This window comes from Notamacropus eugenii, chromosome 2, assembly GCF_028372415.1.
Source record: "Notamacropus eugenii isolate mMacEug1 chromosome 2, mMacEug1.pri_v2, whole genome shotgun sequence".
NCBI lineage: Eukaryota > Metazoa > Chordata > Mammalia > Diprotodontia > Macropodidae > Notamacropus > Notamacropus eugenii.
In genome coordinates, this window is record NC_092873.1 from 465,523,080 (window position 1) to 465,536,853 (window position 13,774).

Consider the following 13,774-nt stretch of genomic DNA (forward strand, 5'->3'; position numbering starts at 1 on the left):
AGGTAGTCTTCTTCTTCTTCTTTTTTTTGTATACACTAGTTTTGATAGCTCTTTGGAAACTCAGCTGGATCAGCCATCCTCAGTCCTATCATCATATATAGCCATCCACGAAGGGTAGCTGGAGGGACCCTTGGAGAACACAAACCAACGCAGATTCCTAGAATTTTAGTATTCTCTAACAGCTGTGCGGAAGAAATTGTTGGAGTTTTCCTTGTTTATTTGGAATTTGAGAGGCCAGTGGAAATTTTGCCACATGGTTTTTGTTGTGATTCTTTGGTGCAAGCCAAGGAGACAGGCCATCAGTCAACAAGCAGTTATGAAGGACTTCCTAATTGCCAGGCCCTGTGCTAAGCGCCGTCCACCTGACCTCCAGGAGCTTCCAGTTTATAGAGAGAGACAACAGGCAAAGAAGTACATGTATATCAGCAGGATATATTCAAGGTAAATTGAAGATAATCTCAGAATAAATTAAGAATTATCAACTTCAGTAGAATATAAGCTACCCTGAACACAGCAGAAACTTATTAATTGGTTATTGAACTTTGAATGAGAGGGAGGTGAAGAAACAGGAGACTTAGGGATACAGTTATATCAAGTCTAAAAGCATTTATCAAGTGCCCACTATGGGCCTGGGGGAAGCTAGGTGGGACAGTGGATAGAGTGTAGAGCCTGGAGTCAGGAAGGCTCATCTTTCTGAGTTCAAATCCAGCCTTAGACACTTACTAGCTGGGTGACCCTGGGAAAGTCACTTCACCCTGCTTGCCTCAGTTTCCATATCTGTAAAATGAGCTGCAGAGGGAAATGGTAAACCATTTCAGTATCTTTGCCAAGAAAATCCCAAATGGGGTCATAAAGAGAAGAAAATGAATCAACAACCAACTCAACTATGTGCAGGGCCTTGCGCTAAGTGCTGAAAATACAAACACAAGGAAAAAGAAAGATGGCTTTGACCTCAAGTAACTTATATTCTAATGGAGGCTCACACTGGAGAGGGATGTGTGGTAAAGAAATCTGAAGCAAAGGGGAGAGACTGGAATGAGAGAAGGGCCTAGAGAGGGTGCCAACAGATGACAAAAGAGACAGAAAGAAGAGACAAACCAAGAAAGGAAAAGCTTGAAGGAACTCAGAACACCCAGGGACACGTGAAGAGAAGGAAGGAAGGAAGGAACGAACTGGTGAGAGGCTGGGAGTGAGAAGCAGAAACAGAGAGAATCAGAGCTAGGGGAACACAGAGACTTCCCAGAGACTGAGAGACTGAGTGAGAATGAGACAGAATCAGAGATGGGGCAGTTCAGTCTAAAGTACTGTATTCAAGATTGGACTTTTAATTCCAGAACTGTTCCTTACTATCTGTACAGGTTTAGGCAAATCCCTGGTTTTCTCTAAGCCTGGGAATTGATTGATTAATCAGGGGGATTGACCTCAATGACACAGGATCCCCTCCAGTCCCAAATCCTGTGATCCTAGGGAGAACTTGGAGAGACTTAGCAGAAAATGGACACAGGGAAAGGCAGAGAGAAGAGGACAAAGGAGCCAAGAGACCTAGAAAGGGGCAGACTTTGCTGGAGAGGTACTAGAGAAAAGAAAAAGACCCAAAGAAAGAATAATTACCAGATAGAGAGGCACAAAGCTGATGTCCCTTCAAAAGCCCAGAGATATTTGTGAAATTGGTGATAGGGACCAGTGGGCCAACTGCATCCCCTTCAATCAGCTAAGTAAAGCCAGGGGTGCTGCATCACTTCACAAAGTTTCTACACTAAACTCTGAACTGTGAACTCTTTCTGGTGCCGCCAGAGAAGGGCCCCTGAAGAGCAAAGAACTCAGGCCAGAGGAGCATATCCTCTACAGAAACAGCTCTTGCTTGTATATGGGAAATAGAGCACATAATACTGACTTGGAGGAGCCACTGGCTTTGTTGGGGGTTTGTGTGTTGCTTTGTGTTTTTCCTCCAGCCCAGGAGAACACAGGCCCCAGAAGGAGCAGCGCAATCACACTCACATCTATGGCCATGGTTGTCCCAGCAGAGACAGTTGTCCTCCCCCCAAACTTTATGAGACATTGGTCCCAGAAACAATAGCCAGGAAACAGCAGCATCAGCAATTTCACTCAGTGGAATACATTTGAGGTGTCTTCAATGTGAGTTCAAATCCAACCTCTGACACATATTACCTGTGTGAGTCAGGGTAACTCACTTCACCCTATTTACCTTAGTTTCCTCATCTGTAAAATGAGCTGGAGAAGAAAATGGCAAACCACTCCAGTTTCTTTGCCAAGAAAACCCCAAATGAGGTAACCAAAAGTTGGACTTGACTAATCAACTAGATGTCAACAAAGTAAATCTCTTTGTTAACTGTTGAATGATCTATGAATGTCTCCTTTTATTTCAATACTGAATCTAATAGCAGGGAACTGGTCTGAGTCAGAACCAACCCCAGACACCCACAGTCACAGAACTGGAGGAGCCAGGACTGAAACCCAACTTCAGAGATGGTTTTTTCTGCCACCAAAAAAAAATCCCAGAATCACAGCATTTGACCACTGAAAGGGATCTCAGCAGCTATATATAGTCTGACCCCTACACAAACGGAATTCCTCTTATGACACACCTGATTAATGGTAGTCATTCAGACTCTGCCTATAGTTTTCCAAGAAGAAGGAATCCACCAGCTCTGGAGGCACCATTCACTTATACCATGCTGCCTCTTACCAAAGCAAAGAGGGAAAAGTCAAGGGACCATTATTCTATTTACTGTATGGTTCAAGAACACATTCACTCTCCTTCATCAAAACTTCTGCCCTCAGTAAATATTCCTCTTTCTTCTCTACTTTCTGATTTTCCAAACTGATTAATGGAGAATCAACACATTGCCTTTCCAAGTGTAAAAAGCAACCATTATTATTATTCCAAGTACTAGTTGAAATCTAGCAGTCCTGTGTACAGCCACAGGTGTTTGCTACAAGGTCTCTGGGGAGATTCTGCCCGAGGATGTCTGGGCTTTATTCTAGAAGTGTTTGAAGAGAGAGATTCAGGAAGAAGGTGGAAGAAGGTGGTAGAAGCCCTGGCTTGGGCTGGAAGATCCTGCTGTCGCCATCTTGAGGTCATGTGTAGACTTTGCAGAATCAAGCACTTGGAGTGGGATTTGTGCTTCTGTGTCCCACTTCTAGAGACAAGGAAAACTCAGTTCACTAATAATACAGCAAAACCAGCTATCTGATTCTCACTTTCCTATGTTAAAAAAATTACTATGTTAATAACTCCAACCTTTTCCCCTCCCCCTTTATTTTTTCCTTGTTAATTTGTTCATTATGACAAGGTGACCATAGTTTATCATTAAAAACTCAGATGAGAAAAAAAAAGAAAAACTCAGATGAGGTGCTGATAAATATACCATGTATATGTGTGTATATGTTAGTCACGTACAACATACACTTTAGTTATACACATAATATGTATGTGTATATGTACAAATTATATTGACACATTATAATAGCTAACAGTTACGTAGTGCCATAAGGCTTGCAAAGAACTTTACAAAAATGATCTCATTTTGTCCTCAGAACAGCCCTGCAGGGTAGGTGGGATTATTGTCGCCTTTTTTACAGATGAGGAAACTAAGGCACAACGTGGCTTTGTGACTTGCCAGTGATAATATAATTAGCGAGTATCTGAGGCAGAGTTTTAACTCCGTTCTTTCCAACTCCAGAGCTCTATCTACAGATCCACATGTATTAACAATGACAGTATGTTACATCTTACTACCATGTAGCCATTTTGCATATAGCATCAGCAAAGTATATGTACACACCTATCTGCATATGTGTATGTGTACATATATGTGTATTGTATATACACATGTAGGTGTATATGCATCTATAATGACAATAAAAGTAGCTAACATAGCACTTACTATGCATCAGACACTGGTAAGCACTTTACAACTATTATCTTATTTGATCCTCACAACAATCCTGATATGTACATATTGTTATTATCCCCACTTTACAGATGAGGAAACTGAGGTACAATGATTTGCCCAGGGTCACACAGCTAGGGAGGATCTAAGGTGGGATTTGAACTCAGGCTTTCCTGACCACAGTCACAGTCTCTTTCCACTACCACACAGATATATATGGGTGGGTATGCTGTAGTACCGTTGTTAATACCTGTCTTCTGGAAGAACTAACAGAGCTGCATGATGTCTAAGCCTGACAGAAGATGCTGTCCTATCACCAAAGTCTTTGGTGATGCTGCTCTAATCCCCACTCAGGTAGTTGGGCCTGAAGGCTTTTGGCAGTGGAACTTGGAAATACTAATCCCATCAAGAATTTGTCTAATTACTGAGATTAGTGTTTGCTTCACTTCCTTAAAAATAAAAAGGAGTAATGACATTAAAAGTATTTTTTTAAAAAAAGGGAAAGTTCAACATAATAATTTTAACTATTTGTTTTGAAATACAAACACATCATTTTTTGTCCTTGTATCCCTGGTACCTGGCACATAGCAGAGGCTTAATAAAACTTGTTGATTGATTGATGTCAGATGATTGTGAATAGTGTTGTCATCAGGTAGAATCAGTTGGAGGGTAAACCTTACTAAAAGAAAGTAGAACAAGAAATTCAACAGGACATCCAATCTCATCCCAAGAGTGTTTAAGTAAAAAAATGGAATGATAACGAATAGAAGAAAAATGAACATATATACATCCATATATATATGTACACACACATGTATAATCAATTCTTTCTTTTCAAAGAGAACCAATGGCAGCAGGAGGGTGATATCTTGACTTGCATGCGAAGTGGATTTAAGTGAGGCAGAATTGGACAAAATCATCAGCCTCACTCTCTTCTAGAGTCATCGAAGTCCAGTGACAAAATAAAAATCAAGATGACTGGTGATGACCTGGGATGCAGTCGATGACCGTTGGCATCTTTGATGTCTGACACACTCTAAGTGCCTTCCTTCCTTCCACAGAGCCTGCTTCAGCTGCCTTCCTGGCCATTGAAACTAATCATTCTCATTTGCCCATTCCACTGGGGAAAGTCTTTACATGCTTGGGGTGGACACTTCCCCCAACTCACCTCTTCAAAGGATTTAACTGGAACATTTTTTTCTTCATTGTCACCCTCTGTATACAGATCTCCCTCAGATGTCTGAATAACTTGGGTTCTGAACTGATCCTTTATTTCACAGGCAATCCATAGAGAATGACTAAGAGCTCTCATCTGTCCAAATGCCCTTTCTGTCAACATCACTCCATTTCATTTTAAGACATTTTTTATTGGTGAGATATTTGATTTGGTTGATTGAAACTTGTTCTCAAGGCATCTGGGCATCTTCTCATTTACTTTAAATGGGGTGGTATGACTTGACTGACTTATTCAGTCAACCCTATCCTTAATCCCCTGGAAGAAATTCAGAATAAACTAGAAGCAACAAAACCAAAATGCGAGTCCCAAAAAAGTGAAATCTTGAAGCAGAGAGCTAAGAAACAATAGCATGAGAAAGAAGAACTTTAGAAAGCAAATGAAAAATAATATAGTATCTTTACCCTCTTCTCCCTCTATACTACTTCATTTGGTAATCTCTCATCATCTCCCGTGAATTCAATTATCATCTCTATGCTAATGATTCTCAAATCTACCGATCCTGCTCCAATCTCTCTGCATGTTCAGTCTCATCTCCAACTACCTTTTAGACATCTTAAGTCGGATGTCCAGCAGACCTGTTAAGCTCAACATGTCTGAAACCAAACTCACTTTCTTTCCCCCTAAACCCTCTTTCTAAATATCCCTCCTAGTGTTGAGGGCACCAACATCCTCCCAATCCTTTAGGCTCAAAAACAGTTAACAATAAATACATACAAGTCTTATCCCTCTGTCTAGTTTAAATCCATCTTGGAGTAGGAATCAATTATTAGAAATTAAGAAAATAGTCACATTCTATGATTATACACTTACAGGGAACACATGATAGCTCATTCAACAACCCCCACCCCATCCACACACAAAGTAGCACTGGCTACTGTAAGCCTTGAGTCTGACAAGTCTCCCTATCTTAAAGATGTAACCCTATTCATAGCTCTAAAGGAAAACAAAATCTTTAAACTTAGAATCTGTTGATACTAAACTGACTCAAAGATGTAACTTTAACATACACCATTGCAGGTATCCATTCATAACTTTCATAAGCGCTGGCCAAACAATCTATCCAACAAAAATCTGTCTTTATAAGATTAACTTCTCAACTGTGAGAAATCCTGGTTTTCTCATTAAACCACTTCATTATTTTAGAATTTCACAAAATCCTTTCAGCAACTTCTCTAACAGTTAAGATTTATGACCTTAGGTCCACCTCTCCGTCCTTGGCCCGGCCGCCCATGCCTCTTCTCCCGCTACCCAGCCTGTCGTCCTCCGCCGCCGCCCCCATGCTGCCCACCACGCTGCCCCGCCAAGCCCGGCTCCCGGCCGCCCCCCGCCAGATGTCCTTCACCTTCGCCTCCTCGATGCAGGTGTATTTCAACGAGGCCAACGTGAAGCAGGTGGATGTCCCAACCCAGAGGTTTGGGATCCTCGCTGCCCACGTCCCCAGTCTGCAGGTGCTGAAGCCCGGTGTGGTGACCGTGCATGCTGAGGATGGCACCACCACCAAGTATTTTGGGGGCAGTGGTTCTGTCACGGTGAATGTTGATTCCTCGGTGCAGCTGCTGGTGGAAGAAGCCGTGGCTCTGGACAGGCTGGCGGCCTGGAGGCCGCCAGATCCAACTTGGAAAAGGCACCCTGGGACCTATCAGGGGCATCAGACGAGGCAGCCTTGGGCTGAGGTTCAGATACAGACAGAAGCCCACGAAGCTATCGTGAAAGTGCTGGAATCATGGGCCGGGGAGCCGAACCCTTGGGGTCATCCAGAGATGGTGTGACCATTCTGCTCCATGGCAATCACCCTGAGCTGAGCAGACCAGGAAATAGCCAGGAAGGAAGAGGATACCTACCCCCCAATCCCCCTTCCTGCCTACCCCCCTGCCCTCCACTTCCAGATTAAAAATCACAAGGCTTCTGGACTTAAAAAAAAAAAAAGATTTATGACCTTACTGAGGTTGAAAATCTAGCGAGTCCCCAAAGAACTTCTCCAATATTTACAAAGTCTGTGGTATTTTCCCAAACTCTAACTTTATTTTTATTCATTACTATTCATCTGAAAGCAAAATATACCCAATTAGGTACTTAACAGATTGGTGTTTTGGTTTTTTTTAACCATAATGGCAACAGTCTCTTTCAAAGGAAAAGTGAATTTTTGCAATGATACAAATGTATCACTCTCTGGGTATGAGTTTCCAAATTAATAGCATTTCCAAAAAAACATAATATAAGAAAAATTAAAAGCCTAACAGTAACATAAACAATATTAAGAATTTTTAAGACATATCACAAAACACTTTGCCAATCACATAACATCAGTCGAATGCAAATCCAAATCATCTTACATGGTAAATCACTTCATTCAGCTATCAATTTGGCATTCTATACTAACTGCATTCAAAAATAGGTATATAAAAACGAATTACAGTTTTAATTCTTACTCATTCAGTTTCTAAGCATATTGCATTAATGCCAAATGTCAAGTGTATTTTCCACTAAGGTCTGATCTACCTATAGAAGGATAAACATCACAATTATCTCAGTTTATGTGAGAACATCTTATAATTTAGTTTTAGGGCAAACAGTCAAATTTGGATTTATAATCATAAATAGTATCATGTAGATCTCAATTTTCTCAAGGATCATTTGCTACCAATACCTCAAATTATATAACTCCCTGCTTTCTGTTAGCTCCGTTCTAAAGCTTTGTGGTGGCAATCACATTTTCATTCTTTTTTTTCAAAAGAGTTTTAAAAAGCATTTTTAAATTTAAATTAGTTAATTAATTTAAGTTTTAATTAAAACTTTAATTAAGAAATTTAAAAAATATTTTTCCAATCACATATAAATAAAAATTTTAAGACTCATTTTTAAAAATTTGGAGATACAAATTCTCTCCCTTCTCCCCACCCCTTTATTAAGAAGGTAAGCAATTTGATATAGGTTATGCATATGTGATCATACAAAACATATTTCCATATTATTTATATTGTGAAAGAAGATACAGAGCAAAAAGAAAAAACAAGAAAAAGAAAGTGAAGAAAGAATGTTTTAATCTATAATCAAACTCTATCAATTCTTTCTCTGGAGGTGGATATCATTTTTCATTATAAGTCCTTTGGAATTGTCTTAGATCACCATATTGCTGAGAATAGCTAAGTCCACTGTTGATTGTCATACAATTTTTCTTTTACTGTGTACAATGTTCTCCTGGTTCCACTCACTTCACTTTGCATCAGTTCATGTAAATCTTTCCCAGCTTTTCTGAAAGCATTCTGCTCATTATTTCTAATAGCACAACAGTATTCCATCACAATCATATACTAGAAGTTGTTCAGTCATTCCCCAATTGATGGCCATGCCCTCAATTTCTAGTTCTTTGCCACAACAAAAAGAGCAGCTACAAGTACGTCCTTTTCCTTTTTCAAAAAATCTCTTTGAGATGCAGACCTAGTGGTGCTAGGTCAAAGGGTAAGCAGTTTTATGGCCTTTGGGCATAGTTCCAAATTGCTCTCTAGAATGGTTGGATCATTTCACAACTCCACCCACAGTGTCCCAATATTTTCCCATATCCCCTCCAACATTTGTCATTTTCCTTTTCTGTCATGTTAGTCAATCTGATAGGTAAAAGGTCATACCTTAGAGTTCTTTTGATTGGCATTTCTCTAATCAATAGTAATTTAGAGCATTTTTCCATATGATGATAGATAGCTTCGATTTTTTTATCTAAAAATTTCATGTTTATATCCTTTGACAATTTGGAGAATGACTTGCATTCTTATAAGTCTGACATTCTCTAAGTATTTGAGAAATAAGATCTTTATTCGAAAAACTTGCTGTCAAATGTTTTCCTAGTTTTCTGCTTTCCTTTTAATTTTGGCTACATTGGTTTTGGTTTTGCAAAACCTTTTTAATTTAATGTAATCCAAATTATCCACTATAAATCCTGTAATGCTCTATCTCTTGTTTGGTCATAAAGTCTTTTATCCATAGATCTGACAGGTAAACTGTTCCATGCTCCCCTAATATGCTTATGGTATCATCCTTTATGTCTAAACCATGTACCCATTTTGACCTTATCTTGATATACGGGGTAAGATGTTGTCTATAACTAGTTTCTGCCAAACTGCTATCCAGCTTTCCCAAATAGTTTTTCTCAAATAGAAAGTCCTTGTCCCCAAACCTTGGATCTTTAATATTTATCAAATATGAAATTACTGGTCATTTACTACTGTATATTGTGTTGCATTGATCTATTGCATTGATCCACCACTATTTCTTAGCTGGTACCAGATCGTTTTGATGATTACTGCTTTGTAATATAGCTTGAGAGCTAATATGGCTAAGACACCTGCTTTCACATTTTTTTCATTGAGTTCCTTAATATTCTTGAACTTTGTTCTTCCAAATGAATTTTGTTGTTATTTTTTCTAGCTCTATAAAATACTTTTGGCAGTTTGATTGGTAGGGCACTGAATAAGTAAAAATAATTTAGGTAGAATTGCCTTAGAATTTTTATTATATTGGCGCAGTCTACCCATGAACAATGAATAGTCTTCCAATTGTTTACATCTGACAATCTGGGTGAAAAGTCCTTTGCAATTGTGTTCTTGAGTTTGTCTTGGCAGGTAGACTTCCAAGTATTTTTTATTGTCTACAGTTATTTTAAATGGAATTTCTCTTTCTATTGCTTGCTGCTAGACTTTGTTGGTAATATATAGAAATGTTGATGATTTTTATGGGTTTATTTTATAGCCCTTAATTTTGCTAAAGTTATTAGTTGTTTCAATTAAATTTTTAGATGATACCCAGGATTCTCAAAATATGCCATCATACATCTGCAAAGAGTGATATTTGTGTTTCTTTTTTGCCTATTCTAATTCCTTCGATTTCTTTGTCCTCTTATTTCTATAGTTAGCATTTCCAGTACAATATTAAATAATAGTGGTGATAAGTGGCATCATTGCTTCATCCCTGACCTTACTGGAAAGGCTTTCAGGTTATCCTCATTATAGATAATACTTGTTGGTGGTTTTAGACATAAATAACTTACCATTTTTAAGGAAACCTCCATTTATTCTTACACTTTCTAGTGTGTTTAATAGGAATGAGTGTTTTATTTGTCAAAAGCTTTTTCTGTATCTATTGAGATAATTGTATGATTTTTGTTGTTTTTGTTATTAATATATATAGTCAATTGTGCTGATAATATTTCTAATATTGAACCAGCCCTGCATTCCTGGGATAAATCCCACCTGATATGGCATATAATTTTTTGATATATTGCTAATTGCCTTGGTGGTATTTTATTTAAAATTTTAGCATCAATATTCATTAAAGAAATTGGTCTTTCTCTGTTTTTGCTCTTCCTGGTTTAGTTATCAGCACCATTATATCTCATTCTTAAAATATTTTGGCATTTGCAAAGATCTTCAAACCATAATTTGGAAACTTGCAGCAAAGATATTACATTTCAGTTACAAATTTAGTCTCTAATTTATAATGACATAAATTTCTGCAAACCAGGAAAAGATTTTCTTTGCTTTGCATGTCTGACTTTATCTCTGTAACTACAATTTGGTCAAGATGAAATAACAAAGAGAGTATCTTACAGGTTTTCCTCCTATAAAATCTTATTTCCATCTGAAAGTCTAAAGTGGGAATAAGTATTTGCTTACTGGGAAAGAACTGTGGAATTGGATTGCAGATAGAAACAGACTATTTTCTTTTGTATTATGTTTTGTTTTGTTTTGTGGTTTCTCCCATTCATTTTAATTCTTCTATGCAACTTGCATTTAATAGGAATGTACATGTAGAACCTATATAAGATTGTACACCATCTCAGGGAGGGAGTAGGGAAGGAGGGGGGAATGAGGGGGAGGGAATGGGAAAAAAATCTAAGATATATGGAAGTGATTGTCGAACACTGAGAACAAATAAAATAATTGAATTAAAAAAAAAAGAAACCACATTCCATGGCAAACAAAGGAAAAATAAAGTGGGAGTAAGTATTTGCTTACTGGGATGGAGAGTTTAACATCCGATTACAGAAAACTGGGAGAGCTGTTTCAAATAGAAACTTCACTAATCTTCCCCAGCATTCTAAACTCTATAGCTGCAGTTTTAAAAAGCATTTTCCTCTTAGAAATATTCCAACATAGCAGAATCTATAAACACTAGACATGACAGAAGTCAAAAAATTTCCTGAGAAGCTCCTACAGAGGGTAGAAAGGGAGAAAAAGAGGGGTTCCTTACTGTTGGGGTATGAGCACTTGACCTACAAAAGTCTCAATCCTGGACAACAGTTTATTTTGACTAATACACAAACAAGTTTCCCTTATTAATTTGGTGCCTAGCTCTTCTCAAACAACTAAATGAATAAAGGATTCTTTCCTGGCAGGTCACACCATTCCATTGATGGCCTTTGCATTGGTTGCAACCAGCACATAGTTACAGACTAGATATTTGGTTTGTTTCCTAGAGTCAACAGAGGGTAAGAGAAGTATAGGAAGAGAAAGAAAAGGAAAAAAGAGAAGAAAAAGAAAAAAATTTACAGAAGGACTGGATGAATTAACAAATGGTATATCTGCCCCCTCCCAAAACTCTTGGTCAATGAGTGCAAGAGAAATATTCATTTCTCCATTAGGGTGTCTAGGCTAGTTCTAACCCTCCCTGAGTAATTCCCCAGGTCAAGATGGCACACAGCTTCCTGCTCTCTGGACACCTGAAGTTCTTAGTTCTATGATCCAGTCTGGGGCCAGAAACGACTTGACTGTGTTCTACCTGAACCACAGGGATACCCAGTTCTGGTCGTGTAGAATGATTTTATCTAGGTCAAATCCTACTTGTTTGGTCAACCATTCCAGGAATGATCCCAGTCCTGACATCAACTTTTTTTTTTAGCTGAGAACAAAAGATTCCTAAAATGAAATAATTTAAAAAGCAGTTTGTTAAGTCATCCAACAGATGGGAAGGGGATACTTACCCCAAGTATCTGTAAGTTATACATTGTATAGGATTCAAACAAAGGTACAAAGAAATGGTAACTGGCCAAAATAGAGGCAGTTTCCAGATAAGACGCATGAATTGCTTGAGATGTATAATGGGAGAAAACTTTCTATTCCTTGCACCAATCCTTGGATCTGACTGGATTTCTGGTCAGCATTATCTAGGTGTTAAGATAAGCATTAAACAAATCTGGTCTTTAAAGCAGCAGGTCTAGTTTCCTAACCATGAAGGGCTAGGTTCAAATAATATAATAAAATTTTCCCGCAGGATCAAATGAGATAATAACTAAAGTGCTTAGGTACAGTGAGTGCCTGGCACAGTTTGTTTTTGTACAGTTGTGTCGAACTCTTCATGATAACGCCTTTTGGGGTTTTCTTGGCAGAGATATTGGAGTGGTTTGACATTTCCTTCTCCAGCTCTTTTTACAGAGGAGGAAACTGAGGCCAACAGGGTTAGGTGACTTGTTCAGGATCACATAGCTAGTAAGTGCCTGAGGCCAGATTTGAACTTAAGAAGATGAGTGTTCTGGACTCCAGGTCCAATACTGCACCCCTACATACACTAAGCCCTATAGCTTTTATTATTATTTATTAAGTACCTATTATGGGCAAGGGTACTATGCTAGGCACTTAGGATTTAAGCATAAAATAAAAAATGGACCCTTCCCTCAAGCACATACAACACTTATACTGATAAATTAGTATAAGATAAATTGACTCAGAGAAAACAGGCTTTCCACTAGAACTGATGAGAGTTGAGCATTACAATGTAAAGGTGGCCTGTATTTATTATTCCACACTCTTAAAAGTAATTACTTTTGTTAGGTAAGCACATTTCTTCAATGACTCAACCAGACTGCCTAGGGCTTGGGTACCTCTTTGAATCAATCAAAACCATTGTGTGAGAATTAGTCATGATATAAGGAATTTGTATAAAAATGAAGGAGTTATTTTGGAATTACTGAGTGACTCCTAAGATGTGGGGAGCTAGGAGGTATGATGGATAAAGCACCGAGCCTGGAGTCAGGGAACACTCATCTTTCTGAATTCAAATCCAGCCGGAGGAGGAAGGAAATGGTAAACCATTTATCTTTGTCAAGAAAACCCCAAATGAGTCAGACACAACTGGACAAGGTGTGGAAGGGGCAACCGAGTTCATATCCTGCCTCAGACACTTACTAGCTGTATGACCCTGGGCAAGTCACTTAACCCTGTTTCCTCTTCTGTGTAAAACGAGCTAGAGAAGGAAATGGGAAACCAACACAGTATCTTTGCCAAGAAAACCCCAAATGGTATTATGAGGTCATGCAGATCTGAACCAAGAGTTGACAACTATCTGGCAACCAGAAAAAGGAGAAAGAAAAGATAGGACTGAGCTGTGGTAGAGAAGGGAGATACTGAGGTCATCAGCTCTACAAGCATCTCAGAGCACAAGACCCAGGTTGACCTCATTAGTACTTACTCAAAGTCTGAGGGAAGTAGCAAGAAAATCCTTTTCCTCTCAACTCTCCCTTCCCAATGACTATCTTATATGTAGACATAAGAATCATCTACTGTTTTGTTATCCAAATGTTTCCAGTAACCTGAATTTTTGCTCAACCACAGAAATGGCTATAAAAGTCAGTTTA

At 38.6% G+C, this 13,774-nt stretch overlaps 1 pseudogene; it reads left to right on the top strand.

Moving 5' to 3' along the window:
• The first annotated feature begins 253 nt into the window (after window positions 1-253).
• Window positions 254-6,940, top strand: LOC140523183 (ATP synthase subunit delta, mitochondrial pseudogene; annotated as a pseudogene).
• Window positions 6,941-13,774: the final 6,834 nt, after the last annotated feature.